Raw genomic sequence first — 24,965 nt, forward strand, 5'->3', positions numbered from 1 at the left:
CCTACAAGTTGGTTCACATGGACAGTCTCCTGCACTGCCTGGCTCTCCTTTAACTTCAGTACGTCAATGGGATGTGAATGCAGGATCTGCCCACATGTCTCACCTTGCAGAATTGGGGCCTAAGTGAGTTCAGAATTTGGGACTAAAAACGCCAACTTTGTAGAAGTTGTGCACCTACAACTCCCATTTCCTTTAATGGGGCACATTCTTATGCAAGGGCTGTAGGATGACGTCTGAGGCAGCTGGTCTTCTGTTGGTAAACATGCCTAACTCCCATTAGCTTTATTGGCAGACTGGCATACACATTGGCTGACAGGAAAATATATTTCAACATGTGTTTCGGTGAAATTTATTTCCTGTAGTATATTTTTTTTAAAAGCTAAGCTTAGATAGCTTCAAGATTAGCACATAAATGGATGAAAGGTAAGAAATCAAAAGTTAAGGCTGATACTCTGCCAACTCCACGTGCAGAATTTTTTTCTCATCTTCATGAATTGAAGATAGTGGGCCAAGTTCTCAGTTGTGTAAGCAGCATAGCTCCCTGGACTACAATGGAGCTATGTCTACCTACACTAGCTGAGGATCTGCCTTATAGAACTTACCTTACAACAGAGTTGAGTCTCTCATTTCCCATCTAAGCAATGGTGAGGTCAGTCTTGTCAGTCTTATTTTACTTCATCAGCTAGTCAGGATGATGTTTCATTATGATTGAAAGTTGATATTTTTAATCAATATCTACAGTAAAACACTTGCAAAACTTTTGTTAGTGGTTTCTTCTTCTTTGTAACTAGATGCAGTAATTAGACAATCTCATATTACATTGGCGTTTTTCTTGTACATTTCCTTGCATCTGTTTGTTGTATCAAAAGAATCTGAATGCTTCTCAGACAGAGATTTTGGGGTTTAATGTTCTCTTGTTTTGTTTTTGACGAACGAACAAACAAACAAATCTTTTGTGGGAAGTTTATAAAACTAGTATTATTGACTCAAGAGCCAAAGAAAATTATCTTGAAAGCTAGCACACACAGTTCAGAGCTGCATGTTAAGCCTTTGAAAAGAGGGGTTACACTAAAAATGCATACGGTATCTGAACTATAACAATGTAATTGTGAAAACCCAACACTGAGAGCATTGCATGCGGCTTTCTTTTAGTTCATGAATCAGGCTGCTTTGCCACTGCCTATACAAAAAAAAAAAAAAAGGTTGACTCAATTTTTAAAAAAAGTTTCTCTCTGTGACTGGTTATGATTGGTTTGAAACCCACAGGCACAAGAAGACATTTAACCATTGGGCAGGTTGCTTTTGAGAATGGGTCCAACTGCTGAAAGATAGACAAGAAATCCTGTTACTGCTTGGTTTATTTAAATGTAATATTAACATTAAATGGATTAAATGTACAGTAGAACCTCAGAGTTACGAACACCTCGGGAATGAAGGTTATTTGTAACTCTGAACAAAACATCATGGTGGTTCTTTCTAGTTTACAACTGAACACTGGCTTAATACAGCTTTGAAACTTTACTATGTGAAAGAAAAATGCTGCTTTTAACCTCTTAATTTAAATGAAACAAGCACAGAAACAGTTTCCTTAGCTTGACCAAAAAAAATTTAACTTTCCTTTTATTTTTCAGTAGTTTGTTTAACACAATACTGTACTGTATTTCTTTCTCTGCTGCTGCCTGATTGCATACTTCCAGTTCCAAATGAGATGTGTGATTGACCAATTAGTAACTCTAGTGTTCATAACTCTGAGGTTCTACTGTAGTTTTCCTGTTCAGTAAATAATGTGGAGGAACTATGGTTTTCTTGCTAAGGAAACAGCTATGTTTGGCAGTACCAGGGAACTAACCCTGCCATTTGGTTTGACATGGGATCAGGATTTAATCAGTATTAGTTGAAAGGATGCTGAACAAAATTTGCTCTCATCTGCACTAACTGGTCATTCATGGAGAGCATTATGTCATCTAAATAGACTCATCGCAATCATAGGTCAACATAATAATGTTGTAATGCAGATAAGTCCAGTTAGAGTAGGAAATCTTGAGCTGTTGACCTGCCTGTGCTGTAACTTCTCTTTTGTCAAAATGGCACCTTTAGTGAGTGTACAGTACACTCTTCCGACACTCTGCATCATGCCAACAAAACAGTGCACACTGTGGTTAGAAATTTGCTAGCTGCAATCATGGCTAGTAGGGGTCCAAGCATGGTCTCTCAAATCACTGTGGGCAAGGTTTTTCTTGTCTTAAAACGGTGTTATAAAACTTTTCTATAGATGATGTAGAGCAAATTGATGGTCAGTTTGCTAGTGTTAGGGTATGTCTACACTACGAAATTAGGTCGAATTTATAGAAGCCGGTTTTATAGAAATCAGTTTTATACAGTCGATTGTGTGTATCCCCACAGAAAATGCTCTAAGTGCATTAAGTCGGCGGACCGCGTCCACAGTACCGAGGCTAGCGTCGACTTCCAGAGCGTTGCACTGTGGGTAGCTATCCCACAGTTCCCGCAGTCTCCGCCACCCATTGGAATTCTGAGTTGAGATCCCAATGCCTGATGATGCAAAAACAGTGTCATGGGGGGTTCTGGGTACATGTCGTCAGGCTCCTCCCCCTCCATCAGACCAACGGCAGACAATCGATTCGCACCTTTTTACCTGGGTTACCTGTGCAGACAACATTCCACAGCAAGCTTGGAGCCTGCTCAGCTCAGCTCACCTCACCATCACAATATGTCATCTGGATGCCGGCAGACGTGGTACTGCATTGCTACACAGCAGCAGCTAATTGCCTTTTGGCAGTAGATGGTGCAGTATGACTGGTAGCCTACATCAGCTATCTGGGTGCTGGTAGACGTGGGGCTGCTTTGCTATACAGCAGCAGCTCCTTGCCTTTTGGCAGTAGATGGTGTATTACGATTGATATCCATCATCATCATATTCCTCAGTGAGTTCGATCAGAGGCACCTGGGCAGACATGTTTTGTGTCCTGGAGACTCAGTCCTGCCGGCAGTCCTATTGAACCGTCTTGACGATGATGACTAGCAGTCGTAGTACAGCATCTTCTGCCAAGCACCCAGAAGATGCCGATGGCTATCAGTCATGCTGCACCGTCTGCTGCCAGCTTAAGATGTAAAAAAATAGATGGACCAGATTTGTTCTGTATTCATTTGCTTCCTCCTCCCTCCATGAAATCAATGGCCTGCTAAACCCAGGGTTTTGAGTTCAATCTTTGGGGGGGCCATTCTGTGTGACAATTGTTTTTGTTTCTCCCTGATGCACAGCCACCCTTGTTGATTTTAATTCCCTGTACCTGTAAGCCATGTCGTCACTCGCCCCTCCCTCCCTCTGTCAGACAATAGTTTCGCACCTTTTTTCAGCCCGGACGCCATAGCACTGGGATCATGGAGCCCGCTCAGATCACCGCGGCAATTATGAGCACTATGAACACCACGCGCATTGTCTTGGAGTATATGCAGAGCCAGAACATGCCAAAGCAAAACCAGGCGAGGAGGCAATTGCAGCGATTGCAGCGTGGCGACGAGAGTGATGAGGAAATTGACATGGACATAGATCTCTCACAAAGTACAGGCCCCAGCAATGTGCAAATCATGGTATTACTGGGGCAGGTTCATGCCGTGGAACGCCAATTCTAGCCCGGGAAACAAACACAGACGGGTGGGACCGCATCGTGTTGCAGGTGTGGGACGATTCCCAGTGGCTGCGAAACTTTCGCATGTGTAAGGGCACTTTCATGGAACTTTGTGACTTGCTTTCCCCTGCCCTGAAGCGCCAGAATACCAGGATGAGAGCAGCTCTCACAGTTGAGAAGCAAGTGGCAATAGCCCTGTGGAAGCTTGCAATGCCAGACAGCTACCAGTCAGTCGGGAATCAATTTGGAGTGGGCAAATCTACTGTGGGGGCTGCTGTGATCCAAGTAGCCAATGCAATCAAAGACCTGCTGATATCAAGGGTAGTGACTCTGGGAAACGTGCAGGTCATTGTGGATGGCTTTGCTGCAATGGGATTCCCAAACTCTGGTAGGGCGATAGACGGAACCCATATCCCTATCTTGGCACCGGAGCACCAAGCCACTGAGTACATAAATCGCAAGGGGTACTTTTCAATGCTGCTGCAAGCCCTGGTGGATCACAAGGGACGTTTCACTAACATCAACATGGGATGGCTGAGAAAGGTACATGATGCTCACGTCTTCGGGAACTCTGGTCTGTTTCAAACGCTGGAGGAAGGGACTTTCTTCCCGGACCAGAAAATAACCATTGGGGATGTTGAAATGCCTATCGTTATCCTTGGGGACACAGCCTACCCCTTAATGCCATGGCTCATGAAGCCGTACACAGGCAGCCTGGACAATAGTCAGGACCTGTTCAACTATAGGCTGAGCAAGTGCCGAATGGTGGTGTAATGTGCATTTGGATGTTTAAAAGTGTGCTGGCGCAGTTTACTGACTCGGATAGACCTCAGCGAAGCCAATATTCCAATTGTTATTGCTGCTTGCTGTGTGCTCCACAATATCTGTGAGAGTAAGGGGGAGACATTTATGGCAGGGTGGGTTGAGGCAAATCGCCTGGCTGCTGATTACGTGCAGTCAGACACCAGGGCGGTTAGAAGAGTACAGCAGGGTGCGGTGCGCATCAGAGAAGCTTTGAAAACCAGTTTTGTGACTGGCCAGGCTACAGTGTGAAACTTCTGTTTATTTCTCCTTGATGAACCCTCCACCTTCCCCCCCGGTTCACTCTATTTCCCTGTAAACTAACCACCCTCCCCTCCCCCCTTCGAGCACCGCTTGCAGAGGCAATAAAGTCATTGTTACTTCACATTCATGCATTCTTTATTAATTCATCACACAACTACGGGGATAACTGCCAAGGTAGCCCGGGAGGGGTGGGGGAGGAGGGAAGGAAAACGACACACTACAGTTTAAAACTTTAAAACTTTAACACTTATTGAAGGCCAGCCTTCTGATGCTCGGGCACTCATCTGGGGTGGAGTGACTGGGTGGCCAGAGGCCCCCCCCCCCACCGTGTTCTTCAGCGTCTGGGTGAGGAGGCTATGAACTTGGGGAGGAGGGCTGTTGGTTACACGGGGGCTGTAGCGGCGGTCTCTGCTCCTGCTGCCTTTCCTGCAGCTCAACCATATGCTGGAGCATATCAGTTTGATGCTCCAGCAGCCGGAACATCGACTCTTGCCTTCTGTCAGCAAGCTGACGCCACCTATTCTCTTCAGCCCGCTACTTGCTCTCTTCAGCCCGTGATTCAGCCCACCACCTCTCCTCTCATTCATATTGTGCGTTTTTGCACTCTGACATTGACTGTCTCCACGCATTCTGCTGTGCTCTGTCAGCGTGGGAGGACATCTGTAGTTCTGAGAACATATCATCCCGAGTCCGCCGTTTTCTCCTTCTAATCTTCACTAGCCTCTGTGAAGGAGAAACATTTGCAGCTGGTGTAGGAGAAGGGAGAGGTGGTTAAAAAAGACACATTTTAGAGAACAATGGGTACACTCTTTCACGTTAAATTTTGCTGTTCACATTACACAGCACATGTGCTTTCGTTACAAGGTCGCATTTTTCCTCTTATATTGAGGGCCTGCCCATTTGGTGTGAGAGATCACTCACGCAGTGCCAGGCAACAGATTTCGGCTTGCAGGCAGCCATGGTAAACCACAGTTTTTTTGGCTTTTTTAACCTTCTTAACACGTGGGAATGGTTTCAAACAGTAGCGCCCTCATTTCCCATACCAAATGGCTGGGTTGGCCATTTAAAATGGGTTTGCAATGTAAAAGGAGGGGCTGTGGTTTCTGGGTTAACATGCAGCACAAACCCAACTACGCCCCCACACCCAATTCTCTGGGATGATCACTTCACCCCTCCCCCCACCACGTGGCTAACAGCGGGGAACATTTCTGTTCAGCCGAGCAGGAACAGGCACCTCTGAATGTCCCCTTAATAAAATCACCCCATTTCAACCAGGTGACCATGAATGATATCACTCTCCTGAAGATAACAGAGAGAGAGATAAGGAATGGATGTTGTCTGCATGCCAGCAAACACCGGGACCATACGCTGCCATGCTTTGTTATGCAGTGATTCCAGACTATGTGCTACTGACCTTGCATGGTAAAGTGTCCTACCATGGCAGACAGGATAATGCAGCCCTCCCCAGAAACCTTTTGCAAAGGCTTTGGGACTACATGAAGGAGAGCTTTCTGGAGATGTCCTTGGAGGATTTTTGCTCCATCCCCGTACACGTTAACAGACTTTTCCAGTAGCTGTACTGGCCGTGATTGCCAGGGCAAATTAATAATTAATCATTAAACACGCTTGCTTTTAAACCATGTGTAATATTTACAAAGATACACTCACCAGAGGTCCCTTGTGTGCCTTCAGGATCTGGGAGCACGCCTTGGGTGAGTTCGGGGGTTACTGGTTCCAGGTCCAGGGTGATAAACATATCCTGGCTGTTGGGGAAACTGGTTTCTCCGCTTCCTTGCTGTGAGCTATCTTCATTGTCTTCATCATCATCTTCCTTGTACCCTGAAGCTGCTTCCCTGTTGCATAATTCTCCATTGATGGAATCAAAGCACACGGTTGGGGTAGTGGTGGCTGCACTCCCTAGCATGGCATGCAGCTCCACGTAGAAGCGGCATGTTTGCAGCTGTGCCCCGGATTTTCCATTTGCCTCTCTGGCTTTGTGGTAGGCTTGCCTTAGCTCCTTAATTTTTACGCGGCACTGCTGTGTGTCCCTGTTATGGCCTCTGTCCTTCATGGCCTTGGAGACCTTTTTTAATATTTTGCCATTTCGTTTATTGCTATGGAGTTCAGCTAGCACTGATTCTTCTCCCCATATGGCGAGCAGATCCCGTACCTCCCGTTCTGTCCATGCTGGAGCTCTTTTGCAATCCTGGGACTCCATCATGGTTACCTGTGCTCTCCACGCTGGACAAACAGGAAATGAAATTCAAAAGTTCGCGGGGCTTTTCCTGTCTACCTGGTCAGTGCATCTGAGTTGAGAGTGCTGTCCAGAGTGGTCACAATGAAGCACTGTGGGATAGCTCCCAGAGGCCAATAACATCGAATTCCGTCCACACTACCCCAAATCCGACCCGCAAAGGCCGATTTTAGCGCTAATCCCCTCGTCGGAGGTGAAGTAAAGAAACCAATTTAAAGGGCCCTTTAAGTCGAAAAAAAGAGCTTCATCGCGTGGACGTGTCCAGGCTTAATTCGATTTAAAGCTGCTAAATTCGACCTAAATTCATAGTGTAGACCAGGTCTTAGACTGGTCTTTAGGGGACGTAGTCTGTAGTCTACTTCTTAGAAACAAACCCTTGCCTGAACTAGTCAGGAAAATGATTCATGAGCTCTACCAATGTTTAATGCTGATTGTAGGCTAGCAAATTTCTGATTCTTTTGTTGGCAGGACCTAGATAAACAATGTGATTGCCTGAAACCATTTTCCTTGTGGAAATTCGCATTTCCTTTATGAAAAAATCCTATGTAGTTGAATAAAAATGATTACTTTCCTATAGGATATATTTGACCTTCCTCTAAAATTTAATAGAAAATTATATCCCTGCTAAGGAATTCTAAAGGATGACTCAAAAAACCCCATATAATTTTCCATTAAATTTAATAGGTTTTAAAGGTAATTTCTGGAGAAACAGATTACATTTCTATAGAAACTTATTGTTTTCATCCCTTTTAAATTATGTAGGTCTTTTCCTTAGGAAGTGCATTAAATATATAAAAATCTCATATTTCTGAGGTTAAGTTTTCAGCCTGAAAAATGATTCCAAAAATTATATCCCTGCCGTTCAGGGTATGTATTTTATACATTCTCTCTCTTTTTACAAATATGTCAGCATCAAATGTGAGTAATTAATGTCTTAAGTCTATTTATATTTTTCTGACTATTTATTTCAAATGTTGATACAAATAAGGAATAACAACAATGCAGTATATAAAAATAGAATAGTTGAGTAATGTATTATTCATAATAAACATGAGAACCTATTTTTCCAGAAGAATTGGCCTGACAAAATCATTCACTATGGCTTCTAGTTATTTATTTTTGTCTTTAGAATTATTTAGGAGCTTGGGGTTATTTTTAATAAATGGACTTCAATACCCATATTTGGTAAATCAATTGGAAATAGCCAGATGAGGAGTCATTTCATTTTACAATTTTTTTCTTTTAGCAATTAAGCAGTGTAAACACTATCAGTTAAACATGGGTAAGTTACAAATTTGTATTCCTTGGGCTATAGTTAAAAAAAAATTCAAATTATTTTATATAACACTGCTTCTTACAGAGTTCCTTTAAGTGAAGTATGAAAGCTGCAATGTAAGCTTTATTGGCCTATAAATATGTCATTATAGTTGGACTACATTTATATGCTTTGGATTGTTGTTTAAGCCAAGAAAATATGTCTCTACAGGTTGACTTTTTATTGAAACCCTTTGAGGCATACAACAGAATGTATTTTAGGCTCAGGTTATTAAAACGGCATTTTCATTTTTGCAGCAGACTCATTGTCAATTATGCTGCCACAAACTGTCTGTGGATAGGCAGTTATGAATGGGTTCATCTCTAAGTGTGTCTTTGGAAAAAGAAATAAAAGATAAAGGAGTTGGAGCTGAAATTGAGAGACGAGACTGAGGGGGGAAATGACTGAATTTAGTGCTCAGGGGCACCGTTGGTTAGGGTTCTACTGTACTGTGGCACTGCCTGTGTTTAGTTGAGAAATGACCTGTTTTCCCACCTCTTCTGCTCTTGCTGATTGGAGCATGCAGGGTTTTTAGATTTTTAGGGAGTGGGGGTGGGACGGTTTGACTGCTGACTCAGGGGTGGCTTTATTGACTCTTGTCCTTCTTGGGCTAATAGATCAGTTAGGATAGATTGATCGGTTCTCTTGAGTGTTTCAGGACAAAGCTGTGGGATCTGGACCCATACCTGTTGTTAAGATTGTATGCACGGTGTTTGGCTTTTTATCATGCCAAAAATTGCGACTCAGGTTGCCATACTGTGAGCTCCTCGAAGTCTGCATCCCGTGACGTTGTTTGGAGGAGTCGTCAGGTTCTGTTTCTACTGCAACTTGTGCCCATTATTTTGGCTCTTTAGCGTTGAACTCCAAAATAGTGATGTTGAAACTGAATTGAGTTTACATAATAAAGCTTCACTGCCTGTAGATAATACATTCCTGAGGTTAATACATATTTATGTGGAAAATATTAATATCCTTGCTGTTCCTTTAAAAATCCAGGAGCATTGATCACTACTTTAAGTGAGGCTCATCTTTCAGCAGCCCTTCCCTCTCTTGATGGAGGATAAGGGGCAATGTCAGATTTCCTCCCCCCTCTGATTTTCTGTCAATTCTCTGACAATCTTTTCTTGTGAACACTTTGGGTCTGATGACCATGGAGTTACACTGACATAAAGCTGGCGTAGCATGGTGGCGAATCACTCGCCTTGCCTTTTATTGACCCATCTTTTAATTTGCATTGGGCCAAAGAGTGGCCATGATTCCATGTGAGCTCCCTTACTGCCACATGTGGTAGCTCTGAACATCCTCAGCACATCACAATGGGTTTGAAAGGAAGAATGGAGCAGCTACCCTGGTGAGGATGCAGACTTCTCAGAATCTGAGTAGTGCCAGGGTGGCATGGAGCACTGCTGTGGTGCCCAGCTCCACCTGGCCTCTGTGTCCTGGTGAGAGCAGGGCCAGGGCATGGTCTGTATGCTTTCACTTACCAATTACTGGAGAACAGCTATGATTTCTCTCAGTGAATATTATGAGTTGATTTTGGTTATCGGGACATCCAGACTTACAGTTCTTGATGACTTTAGAACTGACATCAATTCTCTTGTTCGTCCTTTATCACATTCTTTTGACTTCTGAATCTTCTGGCTTTACTCAATGTGCTAATTTTCTGATCAGCTAAATGTCTCCCATTCAGTATAGGTTTTTTTTCTCTGTCTTCCCCATGGCTTCCTGTCTCTCTCATTCTTATCAATCACCATCTTGATCTTGGTTAACCTTGTGTGAGCATCCCATCCACATGACTTCATTTTCCCTTTGATACTCGCTGCCGCCTCTGTCCCAGCTCTCCGTATTTTGTCTCTCTTGGGGATCTAGGTGATCTCTTATTACTCTGTTTTACATGGCCTTATCAATGCATCTACTCTTCAGTGGATAAGGGTGATTACCTTGGCTTGTCTGTGGTGCTCTGAGGAGTTTGATAAAAGAAAGATGGCTCTTTGGGAAGAGGGCTGTCTCCTGATATGCGTTCCTACAACTTCTAGCACATTTTGAGCACTACTGCATTATAAATAACAATAGATGCAGGTTGATGTGCAGTACTCTAGTGATTGCTATATGGAGTTACTTTGAAGGTTAGGCTTTTTTTTGGTCATATCTAGGGAATTGACATACAATTTCTAATGTTTAGTATTTTTTACTCCTTTTTAGAATTGGGATGCTAAGGGCACAAAATGGACAGTTAACTTGACCAAAGTCACACAGCAAGGCCCCAATCCTGCAAGATACTGAGGAAATTCCCACTGAACCCAATGGCTGCTGAGTTCACACAGCATTTAAGACGTGTACATGGATTTAACCTTGCAACCTCCTGGGTTCTTATATCTTTTTTGTGTCCAATGGACCAATTTTTTTAACTGCAGTTTTGTACTCTTAAGTTAAGATTAACCAGGATCTGTAAACTTGTTGATTTATTTAGAATCCCTGGTACCCCTGAAATGCCGAGAGGCAGTGCTGTTCTTGGGGTTGGCATATCTTCATAGCTCTGTGACTATTGCCTTTCTCAGACAATTGCCTAGCTCTCCATTAGTGGTCCTTTTCTCCCCCTCATTTTCCCTTTCCCCAGTCTGCTCAGCCACTGGTTTTCCCCTCTGAACTTTCTTCAGCAACAGTCTGAGGACATTGATGGGGTTTTCTGGAGGTTATGTTTGGCCACCTGATCTTTCAATTCCCTGGGTGACTTGGTTGCCCAAGGAGTGTTTGGGTGATTTAAGTGCTGTTAATTTCTTCTTTTCTCCCGGGACCACACAATTTGTTACATTTGAAGCTTATGGTGTTGCCAGGCTTGGCTACGGAAGCCCTTCTGTTATCATTGGTTTGTCTGGAGCCTCTTTTCTATTTGTGGTCACAAGTTATTGAGAAGAGAGTTTTAACACAACACAACTTACCTTATTAAAGAGGCATTGTCTGGTTCTAATCTCACACTTTGACCTACTTTAACGTTGTTATAAACTGGGGGATAAAATCCTCTGGATACCAACTAGCTTGGTTTGTAATTTAATTGCCGTTTCTTCACCAAGAAATTTAACCAAACACCAAATAACTACTCGTTTTGTAGACCCTACAGGAACAATGTGTGTTTTTCCTGTGTTGATTCCTACAGCAACAGTAAACTAACATTATTCTCAGAATGTGCTGATATCAGTTATCATTGTGTCAGCATTTTCAGTTACGTATCAGTATGACAGGGCATTTTGTTAGTGTTGAGTACAGCCATTTTCATTTCAGTTCCATTCCAAACATTAAGGAAAATCAACGTTACTAAGTGGGAAAAGACAGAGACAAATTCTGGTCCCATTGAAGTCAATGAAGTCAAATTCTGGTCCCACTGGGCCAAAACGTACTCTCAGTTACACTAGTGTAAACCTGAAACAATGCCAGTTTGCTCCAGTAATAGGAGTTTTGCCATTGACTTCAATGAGCAGGATTACTCCCAAATCATTACAAGAATTCTCAAACTCTTAAGAAAGTATTACAATAAAACAGTAAAAAAAAAAAAAAAAAAAGCACCAGCTATTATGTGACCATGTCCCTTTAAAAGTGTTAGACAAGCTTTAGTCTGGTTTTTGTTTATTTCTTAGCACCAAGATTAAACTTCCCTGGGCCTGAATATGTTGGCTATCCAGGATTTTTTTCCCCTTATGATCTTTGCTGGATCTTACATTTAAATCTCACTAACCAGGAGATTTTGTTCCAGTAACTGAAAACTTGTGTTCTGCCTTCTGATGCAGCACTTATATGGTTTGAATCTTACCTATTTTAATGTCTGAGTTTCTCTTGGGTTTTTAGGGTGCTTTCTTTCCAGCCAGCCAGTTTCTGATGATCAGTGATCACTCAGTGCTTAAGGAGCTTGCAAGAGATTTGCTTCGCTCTGTGTCTGATGGGTCCAAATGGCTGTGCATAACAACTAGAGCATCACAGTGCCTCACCCAGACTCTCTGTCTGGGAACCTTTGCCCTTACTCAGGGCCCAGTACCACAGTTGTCACCACTGCCCATACTCTTTCTGGATCCCACAGGGATGAAATTGGGTCTTCTATAGTTCTGTGTCTCTTTTCTTTCCTTTGCTTAGTACTATTCAAGGATGTGATCAGCATTCTCTCCTCTAATTCTGGAGTATTGTTTCTGGGCACCACATTTCTGGAAAGGTGTGGACAAACTGGAGAAAGTCCAGGGAAGAGCAACAAAAATGATTAAAGGTCTAGAAAACATGACCTATGAGGGAAGATTGAAAAAATTGGGTTTGTTTAGTCTGGAGAAGAGAAGACTGAGAGGGGATATGATAACAGTTTTCAAGTACATAAAAGGTGGTTACAAGGAAGAGGGAGAAAAATTGTTCTTCTTAGCCTCTGAGGATAGGACAAGAAGCAATGGGCTTAAATTGCAGTAAGGGAGGTTTACGCTGGACATTAGGAAAAACTTCCTGTCAGGTTGGTTAAGCACCGGAATAAATTGCCTAGGGAGGTTGTGGAATCTCCATCATTGGAGATTTTAAAGAGCAGGTTAGACAAACATCTGTCAGGAATGGTCTAGATAATACACAGTCCTGCCATGAGTGTAGGGGACTGGACTAGATGACCTCTCAAGGTCCCTTCCAGTCTTATGATTCTATGAGTCTCTAGCTGTCATTTAGAACTGCTGGCCCTTATGGATCCAAGGGACACCTTTTCCTTCATTGTATCATTTCCATTCACATAGCCAAATGTGGCTGAGTGCTAATGTCCCTAAAATGAAGACCTATAAAAATAGCATTGTTGTTGATTGGACCCTGCTAACATCTTTTTCTTTCTGCCTGGCTGTTTTCCTCTGTAGTAATTCTGCTCTGCCGGAGTCCAGAACTTGGAGTCTTGCTGTCATCTTTGACTCCAAACCTCTGTTAATCAAGTTATGAAACTGTCTCAGTACAGCTCACAAATCGGTCCAGATTGTGACCTATGCTGCCTTGCTAAGATGCTGAAACTCTTATGTGCCCTCTGATGACTTTGTGACCAGATCATGTAATTCCTTTTGTGGGGGTAAGGAGAAGAGCCAGACACAGCTTATTCAGAACCTCACCTCCACATTGCTCTTCAGAACCAAGAACTATACGTGAATTACTCCTGTGCCCAGAGAACTTCACTGCCCTTTGGTGAGGAAAAGTAGATTGGTTTTAAGTGTCTTTTGCTTACATATGTACAATTCTGCCAGGGTGACCTATCATCTTCATGTCTCCCAAAACGTCTGTCTAGTCTCTGTTTGCTCTGCTGTTGAAGGACTGTTTAATTGTTTCCTAAGATACAATTTGGATTGAAATCATTTACTTGCTTTTCTTCTCACCTGTGGCTCATCACAGATTAAGGAATGAGGAGGGTCTGTCATGGGTGGCTTGCCACAGTGTGTGATCGAGACATGTTGAATGTGGAAAACATAAACAATATCAGGTTGTTAGCCCTTGGCAAGGTGATCTAACTAGATCTTCAAAGTTAAACCCAACATGCTTGCCATAGCCTCTACACAAGACACGTATCATTCCTCCTGAAAGACTGGTGCTCCATATAGGAGCTTGAACAACCAGTCAAAAGAGGTTGACCCCCTTCCCCCCCCCCCTTCCTCTGGGCACCACCATTTCCTATTTCAGGAAAGGATCAACCAAGCTCCTTGTGTAAAACGAGTTCAGTCTTCAATCTCTTGTAGAGGGCATAATCTTATTTCATGGATGCTTGGCAATATAAACCTCCCTTGTTCATGTGCAACCTGAGGAGGTCACTTGCCAGTACTTGTTTTTTCTTTAGTTTCCTCCTTGTCTCCCCTTTATGGGCCAGTCTGCTCCTAGAGAGAGAGAAAACAGGGACAAAATTTGAGGTACACACCAAGCATGTGACGTTATAAAGCCACTGATCATGACACCCATCATACATGTGCGGATGTCAGCAGCAAATGCCGGGACAGTGCATAAGGGCTGAGCATCATCTTTGCTAAGCACATCTTCACTTAGGCAGGCAGGAAAAGATGAGTGAGTGACAGGTGGGAAAAGCAGAAGAAGAACTGAGAATCTCTCTATGGTTGGATAAGCATGTGACAATTGAATCATTTCCCATGAACTCCGACTCGTCCAACTGGAAGGAGGAAAGTCCAGTAGGAACTAGCTAACTGGTGTTAGCCTTTGGGCACGAATGGGTGGGGGACCCCTCACTCTGCCAATAGCAACTCCTCAATGATAGATTGTGTGGTAGTCAGCTGGCAAACCTGCCTCCCCCTTGGATGTGAGGAGCAGAGATCTGCCTTAGTGTCTGCATAGCTCTTATTAATGTTAATGGGAGTTATATACACACACCCCTCAAGAGAACAGTGGACTCTGAGCATTTAGCCCTGTTAAATGTGTTGTGACTTCATAATCTCTTTAAATTAATTTGGATTATATTTGTCATCACTTGCTTTGATGATGTTTGCAGGAGGTGGAAGTAATTGATAGTTTTGTTTAGCCTAGTAGATGGATAAATCTGAATTGTGTGTGTGTTTAAAAATATATACAATGCCATGGATTCTAATTTCTGGATGGCTTCATTGTTGCATAACCTTTATTTACTTCCTTTAGTGAAAGCTGTACCATGTAAAATGAGTTCCTCCTTAATTTTATTGCTAATGATAATTTGCTAGTAAAAATAAATCCTCAATATTGTGAATGTTCAGCCTGTACATCTAGCTGACTCTTATTTTGTGAAGGACAAATACTTAATACCATAAAAAAGCTTCTGTTAGTGATAGATAATGTATATTATTTTAAAAGGAGTGTATTTTAGTAGCTCATGAAAAATAAAGGTGAATTCTCACATCTGTGCAATGTTGCATAATTGATATAAGCCGAAGCTGAAATGGAATATGCTTTTACAAAAGCATACATTTGGCTTTCCTGAACATTTAAATATGTATATCACACCCTCATTTTAAGATGCTGGTTAATGACTTTATGATCACGTTTGCAGTCAGAGCATTGCATGTGGTTTAAGAAATGTGTCTGGATATGCTTGGTAAGCAGTATTATTCTGACAATGAACTAAAGGCCATCTTCAGTTTGACTGTGCTCTATTTTGTTATGCTGTGAAAGAAAAAGATAATTCAGCAGAGCATTGTGCTGTCGGCTAGAGACACCACATTCCAGAATACAAATATTACTAAGGATAAATGAATCATTAAAAGAACAGTAGTATAAAATATTTGATGAATGAATTCCAGGAATCTGTGTTGGAATATGTTTAGCATTCATGGACAGTACCATAATACATGAACTAATAACATCAGTTCTATGCTCAGATGCCAGAAACATTGATGGGCCCAGAATAATTGTGAATTACAAGGCTATAAATACAGAGAGGGGGATTTGCTGATATCATAATAAACCATGAGAAAGTGGTTAAAGTGGTTTCTAAAAGTTACCAGAACCTTGGGATATATTTATAACCTTGTTCACAGTTCTACAGTTTTAGGGGGGAAGTTCTCTCAACACATGCTCATGAATTCCATTTGTGCCAAGGGACTTTATGCATGTGTATCTAGAGTAGAATAGATCCAGGTGTGTTGTATAACATAAGGATGCTATAACAAATCCAAAATATAATTAAAATAGAAAATGTGACCTCCAGTTCTCCTTTGAGCTCCCTTATGTCCTGTTCTTCTAGCAAAGGGAAATAGGTAGAATGCGACAGTGTGGCTGCTGCTTTCCTTAGCACTCTACCCACCTTTTCACTCTTTGTTATTGCAAAACAAAACAATCAATACCCAAATGTTCTGGTCCCAGTTTTATCTAAAGTAGAGATTGATGCATTTTATAAGCATGTTTTAAATACTAGGGAATGTGGGAATAACCAGCATTTCTGGTAAAAGGGAGGTTTCACAGTTATAGTATCAGATTTGTGCATGATAAAACCCATTCATTTATATATTGAAAATTAGAGCTATTGGGGGCCCAAGTCAGCAAGATACTTAAGCGCACGCCTAACTTTAAGCACAGGAGTAGGCCCAGTGAGGATTCACATATATATAGTTTAGGCACGTTCTAAAATACCTTGCTGAACTGGGGCTGAGCTAGGTATTGTTTTTGTACGTAAATATAACATGTAATCATGTGATTGCAGTATTTTCAATGCAATTGATTGCTGCTGATGTACGGGTAAAAATCCACCCCAAATTATTTACAGTTGTATGACGTCCCTTCCAAAGTATGTACAAATTCCACCCCAAGCTGATTTGTAGGATTCTTGTTGTCTTATATGTTTGTATAGTACCCCGTACAAGGCCTCAGTTCTGACTGAAATAATAACAGTAGGTACAGTGAATCCTATACTGGTATCCTTAATATCTTTATTAAACAACATACTATCTAAAGAAACCCCCACACCAAAATAGCCCCAAATGTACTGAGTTCAATTTGTGCTCCACCTTCACTAGAAGGCCACCTTTGTTGAGCAACAAGTTTTTGCTGGTCCCTGTGTGTGGGTCCTTGACTTAAGGCAAATTTCAGAGTATATGCAAACCACTGCAAAAGTTTCCACAATTCAGAAATTATATGGCAGCACAAATCAGTGCCTCTACCAGATCCATTGGCACCGCAAGACCTCACCCTTCTCCACATTCTTTAATGCTACCTGATGCCGTGAAGATTCGCAGTCCCAGCTTCTTGCTCAAACAGGCATTCCTACCGGCATGTTGATTCACAGGCTCTCTTTTGTTCCCTTGCATACCAGATTGACCCCAAGTTTGGCCAACGTGAACACTCAGGCTTTATCTCCATTCTCCCTTCAGTTGTGTGTGCAATAATTGCGATGGGAAGGGGGTTGTGCTTAGTTCTCCCACACACATGCACGCTCTTTCTTCATGTTTTTTCTGTTTTACTCATTTAAGGCTTGATCCAGCTCCCATTGCCCTCAATGGGAACTGGATCAGTCCCTTAATATGTGTGCTGGGCCTATTGTCTATAATAACTGCTTTAAACAGGGCAGAGGAAGGAAAATATTACTGAATAACCACCCATACATAAATAATGGAGGGAGGCCCATTGCCAGTGACCTCCAGAGAGGCCAGGATACTTATGGAGATGGCTAGTTCTCTGATTTAATCAATTAAATAAAGCTCTATTTGGATCGCTCCAAATTATGCATTATATGCTATAGCTTCCCTTTTTAACGGAGCAAACACAGTGGAAAATGTTGGTGCTATTGCGAGGTCATGAGATCATTGGTTCTTTGTTTTTCATTGATTACTGATGACTGTAACTTGATATTTCAAACAAGCTATAGGTGAGCTCTTGTTGGAAACTCATGTAGGCACGTGTGCTTATTATTACAATAGTTTCTTTTCCATAAAATTATCTTATAACCAGGGCCTTCTGTTTTCTTTCATATCCATTATTTTCTAATAAAAGCTTTCCACAATTAAATTTTTGTGTTCTATAAAGATCAGTTTAAACCCAAAAGAATCTAAAATGTTTTCCCACCACCTTGCTCTCCAAGCTTCTGCACATCAGCTTTACAAGCTCCTAGTTACGGATCTGGAAATTCCACATAAGAGATATCCAGAAGTGCATGCTGAAGGAAAAAATGCTACCAAAATGATCCCAGATAAGCCTTTTGGAAGTACCAAACAATTACCATTGCTATCCAATTTTTATGCAACTATAGGGGCTGATCCAGTAAAGTGCTAAATGCCTCTTTTGAGGTGGTGATTTCCCACAACTCTGGTCAATGCAGAATCAGGTCTGTATTTTGAATTTTCTAATTCCATTAGTGACACATAGAATGAAAAAAAGAGGTGCAAAAGTCCCATTGAACTTTGTTCCTGTTCCATAACAATGTAGTTGGGATAGTATTAAGCATCAACCAAATAATTTTGGTAATTCAAAGCAGAAACTAAAAATAATTAATCTGCCAGTGTGAATATACGTTCATATTTATACTATTATCTGGCCTCACCAGTTGAATATCTATTCTTTAAATAGCTTCACTGTAGCTCTTGAATATTTTTTCATTAGAAAATTACCAGTCACACACCTTGTTTACGTATCCATGTTACAAGGCAAAAGAACGTAGAGTATTTCAAAACATCAGTACATCTCCCCCCCAGTTTTTTTTTTCTCAAGAATACTATAATATAATGCAAATGATATTTTGGAAATGCTTTCTTTAATTTATTCCTGTTGTGTAGCTTTTGGGTACACATTTTACTGTCACATGTATCAAACTAGAAGGAAATTCTTTCAAAAAAATGTGTGCAATTCCAGATGCCCAATAATAATGGACTACAAGCTTTGCTTTTTTTCTACCAACACATGTTTTTGGCTCTAAAATAATTTTGCCGATGGGCAGAGGATATGTTTCATTATCCATATGGGAGAAATAATGGCTAGTGCATCTGAAGAAAAATGTTGAAATAATGTACTAAACAGGTAGACACTATAAACGGGTGGCTAATGATTAGCTGTTCTCAGTTCTAAGGGACAAAGTATCTTTTTATAGTTTTATGAGCCTTGCCCAGCCTCTCTTTAGGGGGAGTTGTATGTTCAGAATTATATATTTTGAATGTCCAACTATTTAGAATTGCTAAGCCTTACAGATTTAGAATATCCCTATTTAAAGACTGTTGGTGAACATAAACCCAGACTCATATTCTTATTGCTATATTTTTTTCGTTAAAACATTGTGAGGTGAACCTAAAGTAGAGGAGAAAATATCCAGTTTTAAAACTGTAATCCAGAATCCATTTGTATGAGTCACTAAAATAAAATCACTCAGTGGTTTGGCTAAAAAAGGCTTCACTTCCAAAGGGAATGTTCTATTAAAATTTTTAAGCATTTGTCATGTTTCTTCCTGAATGATTTGTATATTGTCCTTGTGCTATTGTAAAGCATCAAGGGTCAGATCCTATAGTTTTTATTCATGCGTAAGTCCCATTATTTCAGTGGATTTGTTGACTTGAGTTAGGGCTTTAGGATTGGATGCTTACAGATGTTCAGCCAATTCAGTCATACAGTTGGCTAAATACTCTGATCCTGGTAATTTTCTACCCATAGGAAATCTCTGACTATTCCATGTGACAGAGGAAGGAGACGTACCAACTTTCATTTCAATAAAACTTGGAGGTGCTTTTTTTAATAGTGATTCTTAATACAGTTATATGGAGCCCCCAAGCTATGTCATTGGGCCTAGGACTGCTCCCTTTGAATTCAATAGCAAAACTTCCAGTAACTTTATAATGGGAGCAGGATCAGACCCTGTATGTATTAAAGGATGAGTAATCCGAGAAACAAAGGAAAATTGGAGCAATTCTTTCTCCTGCCCTGCTACAACACACTTTAACACAAAAGGAAGCACAATTCTAATTTAATCTTATGAACCATCATTTAACTTTCAACCTATTCAGTCCTTCCATTTTTCAAGAGGTCAGTGCCCTCTTCCCTATTGTTATTCTTTAACATTTAAAACTAGAGTAGAGGAAGCACTTCAAGTGTATTGTGGGACATAATCCTGCACAGGTAGAGATGTGCTACCTGGCCATTGTCTTTCCATAGCCATGTCAGGACCAAACACAGTGGAACAAATCTATTTTTGCTGTACCGGGGCTCTTTGTTTTCATCTCCATGCTACAGAAGTAGCCCCTGCGATGGTTCCATGCACTGCAGCTCAGAGGCAGGAAAATGGTCATTCAAAGGGCATGGTTGTTGGGATTATGCTCAGTGCAAAACTTCCAGGGTCAAACCCTACATTGGACCATGTCTCCCATCTCTGATCTTGCAGTAATTGGATCCAGCTACATTGATGAGAAGGCTCTGGGGCATGTAACGGGGCTGAGGATTGCTTACTCCACCATCTCTGCTTCGCTACATTGGAGTAAAGAAAAACTTCTGTTGCTCAATTTTTATTCCATTTTTTTAGGATTTGTTTCTCGACTCATGTGGAGTGGATGTGAATGGTCCAGGATTTGGTTCTGTTGAGATAACATGGAATTCATGTGTACTTGCTGTGACAGGTTGCCCCCCCCTCACCGCTTAGGACTCCACCTGATGTGCTGAGATACCACTGAGCCTGCCTGTTCTGCCAGCCTGGGCCCCCTTTAACCTGCCAGGCTGTTAAGCCTCCTCCAGCACACACACAGGCAGGGCCACACCCAACTGCAGAACGACAGAGACACTGAGATCAGCTCTGGGAAGACTCAGCTTAAGGGACTTGACCCAGCACTCAGGTGTTCACCTCCCTTGGAGTGCAGACCCAAAGGTATATTATGAAATCCGACTCCTCCTCTCCAGGGCCTGTCTACCCAAGAAGAAAGACTGCTAAAGACACCTGAAGGGAAGCCAAGGGGGGAGTCCTGACTTAGCCAGGGGTCCAGTCTGAAAAAAAAATATAACTGGAACTCTAAACCACAGAAACTTTGCAACCTGCCTAAAATAACATTTAGGGTCAGAAATTACATTTTGTAACCTGTTTCTTAAGTATATTGAGTTTAGCTTGCGTGTTTCATTTTATTTGCTTAGTAATCTGCTTTGTTCTGTCTGTTATCTCTTATATTCACTTAAAATCCACCTTTTGTTGTTAATAAACTTATTTTTTGTTTATAATATAACCCAATTTGTGCAATTCATAATTGGGGGGGATAAGAGGCTGTGCATACCTTCCTCCGCATTGAGGGAGGAGGCGGGTTTCATAATATACCTTTTAAAACACCTGATAGCAAGAACTGAACAGAGGGGAGAAGGGTTGAACCCAGGCTGGGAGGGCCTCCAGTCTGTGAGTGGAAATACCTGAAGTCGCAAGCTGAAGGCCCATGCAGCTGCTTTTCAAGACTTTCTGTAATCTACCTGTGACAGTATTTAGGGTGAGAAATTACTATTTGTAACCAATTTCTTTAGTGAAACAAGCTTAGTATGTGTGTTTTGTTTTATTTGCTTAGTAATCTGCTTTGTTCTGTTTGCTATCTCTTTAACCACTTAAAATTCACCTTTTGTTGTTAATAAACTAATTTCTTGTTTATAATATGAATTGCACAAATGGGGTTATAATTGGCGGGGCGGGGAGGCAAAAGGAGAAGAGGTGTTGTGCATACCTTCCTCCACATTGAGGGGGCAACCCGTCATACTTGTAATTTATTGGGTTAGGCCTATTTAATATCTCAGGAGTATATGACAGGAGAGCAGAGGTGAGCATGACATGATAAAATGCAGCCATTGACAGTATGCTCTGTGTACATTTAGATCTATATGAAATATGCAGGAAATGAGACCAACTTTCTGTGTGTCATGGATATGTCAATAGAAGGGTGTGTGTGAGAGAGAGACAGAGAGCGATGCAGCACATGCGGACAGGAATACATATGTGTGTTACCAGGTGTCCAACATACTTGCACAAATGCAATGGAAGTATTTTCTCCGTTACAGCAGGCATTTCATTTGTAGTTCTTTTGCTTTCTTGGGAGATGACACTTATCTGATGAGTCATCCACAAATCTACATATAAATTAATATTATAAATCATTACCTCATTTCTAGCCAGTCAGATCCTTCTTAAGTATCAAAATCAGGTATGTATATGAACAGCACCACTCCTTTGCTTCCTCTTTCAGGATGCAAGAGGAGCTTCTCTTTAAAGAGCAGAGACAAAGAACTGCTGCTATTATATATTGCATGTTCTTTCCCCTTACATTTTATAACCACACTATGTGGATCAATAATAGATGGTTTTCATATTTTTACCCATAGCACGTTTGTTTAGCATTCTCTGTAAAACAAGACACCCTCGCGTGCACAATGAAACTGTAGTCTGATTGCCTGAGAGGTCTGAAATGATTTCTAATCCTGCCATCACTGTCGTCTTCTGCTGTGTAAATGAAATGTTCCATTCTCACCAAGACTGTCAGACTATTTGGTGTATGCTTGTTTTTCTTAAATAAGCACTTCACTTTCTACTTTCTAGGAAAACAATACAATTAATTCTCTTATTTGAAGAGAGACTACTATAACAGTGCTTGGAAATTATATTGCCTGACGTGCCCCAGTCATGTAAATATTTTGAGTGAGCATGTCAAAGGTTGTATCGCATACCTGATCAGGCATGTAATAATTCTGAACATGTAAAGCATTGAAAAGTTCGTGACAATAGTGATGTTTTGGTTCGACACATACCAAGGTTTTGCAAAATGCATGACTAGGCAGTTTACATTTTGAGGAATTTTCTATTCTGTGGTTCTGTTTTCTTCCTTTTCTGAGGTGGTTCTGTCACACAGATTGCTTATGAGATTACTTGCTTACAAACGATGCATACACACTTATAAGCAATACTTACTCTTGGGCCTGATGCTGCAAGATGCCGAATTCTTCATGTGAGGTGCAGAATGCTACAAAGTTAATGGGAGTTAAGAGCACTCCGCACTTCACAGGAGGGCCTCAACCTCATATAGGATTGGGCCTTTTGTGATTATAAAAAAATAAGGCTGCAATCACAACATTTTTCTGTGTTGAGTATGTGTCAGCAGGGATCCCATTGTAGGTGTGCATGTGCCTTGTGTGTGCGAGATGGAACTCTTTTGAATAGCAGTCTCTGTCACGGCCATGCCTTCTGATAGCTCCTGCTCCCATGGGAGAGCATAGGGGGCAGGGCAGCCACGACCCTCCTGCAGTTTCCTCTTACTGCATGGCAGTGAAATGGAACCCAGCAAGTGTCCAACCTGTTACTCTCTTAAGAGACTCTAAAAACTGTTTTCTTCAACCAAATTTGTGATGAAATCTTATCTTCACACTCCTAAAACATCAAAGAACATTCCAAAAAAAGAAAAGAAAAAAGGAAACACTCACTGACCCTTTCCCTGTATAGCAGGGTTTGGAACTTTGCACCAATCTTGTGGTGAATTCCAAAACCTGAAGGGGTTCAAATCCTGTCCATCGTGCAATGGACTGAACCCCCACCAAGGACAGACACAGCTGATGTCCCTTCTGCCCAGGGGAGAGCCACAAATGTTCTGTGTGCAAGTCCTTTTCCTCCAGGACCCAAAAATCCAGGGAGACTCAGTTCAAGATGCTTCTCCTGGAGCAGCCCATGTGGGTAACTTTGGACCCAGAAATGATGGTCACTACCAGAGCAAAGCTAGAAAAATCAGTGTTGGCCAGCAATCCCTCAAACACATATCATACCTTGGGTTTGGGTAGTGGAAAGAAGTCAGAGGATGCTGACAGAGCCGAAACTAATCTGGTCAGCATTGAAGTCATCAGCCTGTTTCCCAGTGAAACACTAAATGTGTCAGAAAGTCATAGTCCCATCTTACATCATTGCAGAACTGGGATGGTGGGAGGAGCCCACAAATGTGTGTGGAAGGATACCATTTTGTGCCCCTCCATGAGAACAACTCTTAATCATGGATGTGCTAGGGAAAGATTGGGAAGCTCACCTGGACCACCTACACTTGCCAGGGATCTGGTCCCCAGAAGACCTAAAGCTCCATGTCAGCATCGCAAAGTTCAGAGCCACCGGCTAGCCTGAATGGGCTTCCTATCTGTTCTTCAGAACTCCACACTGCAGAGCCTGACAGACAACATAGGCATGAGACACCACTAGATGAACAAGCAACAAGATGCATGCTCATCCCCCCATCTGTCTGGAAGCCAACCAGTTCTAGTATTGGTACCATTGACACAGGATAACCTCCTCACCTCTCAGCGGTCACCAACAACTTGGCAGACTTCCTGAGCAGGCAATTGTGGCCCCCTCACAAGTGGTTACTGTCGAGGTCCTTCATAGAGCCAATATTTCTGCATTGGGGGAGCTCTGGGATAGGTTTTTTTGCCACCAGTGTCAACACCAGGTGACAGAACATCTGTTCTAGAGGATGCATGAGCCCAGGCTCACTACCAGATGTCTTCCTTCTGCAGAGATCCCAAAGCCTCCGATGTACCTCTTTCCACTAATTCCCCTGATCCCACATGTGTTTTCCAAATCAGAAGAGACAAAGACACAGTCATTCTCATAGCTCCCTCCTGGCTGAGGTAGTTCTGGCTGACAGATCTGCTACAGAGATCCATTCAGCCACCAATCCAGCTTCCAGACTTCCCAGACCTGTTCTCATCGCACCATAGTTGATACTCCATCCAGACCCAAAGTCACTGCCACCGATGTGTTGCTATTGGCTGGTTGAGTATCACAGACAAGAATTGCTTCCTGAAGATCCCAGAAATTCTGTTACAGAGCAGGAAAACATCAACCAGATGTATTTATCTAATTGGAAGAGATTTTCAATATGGGCAGCCTAACATGGCCTGGACCTAGTTCAGGCCTAAGTACTGAAGATCCTCATCTCTCTGTTGCTCTCGAAGCAGGCTAGCTTTTCATTCAGTTCTAGTAAAGTCCACCTTGCAGCATTCTCACCTTGCCATGCTCTGGTACAGTTCGCTTGGCGTATCAAAGTTCCTCAAATGGCTGTTACCTACTTTCCCAGAGGACCCCGAATCAGAAAACTTTCTCTTGTGTGGGACCTCAACCTAGTCCCGCTAAGACTCATGGAGTCTCCCTTTGAACCTCTCACAGATCTCTCCTTACACCACCTCATTCTGAAAAAGGTCTTCCTCCTTACACCACCTCCTTCAACCAGAAGAGTGAGAGACCTTCAGACACTTATGTCTG

General features: G+C 42.0%; 1 protein-coding gene across 1 annotated transcript in view; it reads left to right on the top strand.

Annotated features, from left to right (window-relative positions):
* ARID5B (AT-rich interaction domain 5B) overlaps positions 1-24,965 on the top strand; it is a 149,521-nt gene that overhangs the window by 19,723 nt on the left and 104,833 nt on the right. The window lies entirely within an intron of this gene.

Source organism: Trachemys scripta, chromosome 7 (genome assembly GCF_013100865.1).
Source record: "Trachemys scripta elegans isolate TJP31775 chromosome 7, CAS_Tse_1.0, whole genome shotgun sequence".
NCBI classification, from domain to species: Eukaryota; Metazoa; Chordata; order Testudines; family Emydidae; genus Trachemys; species Trachemys scripta.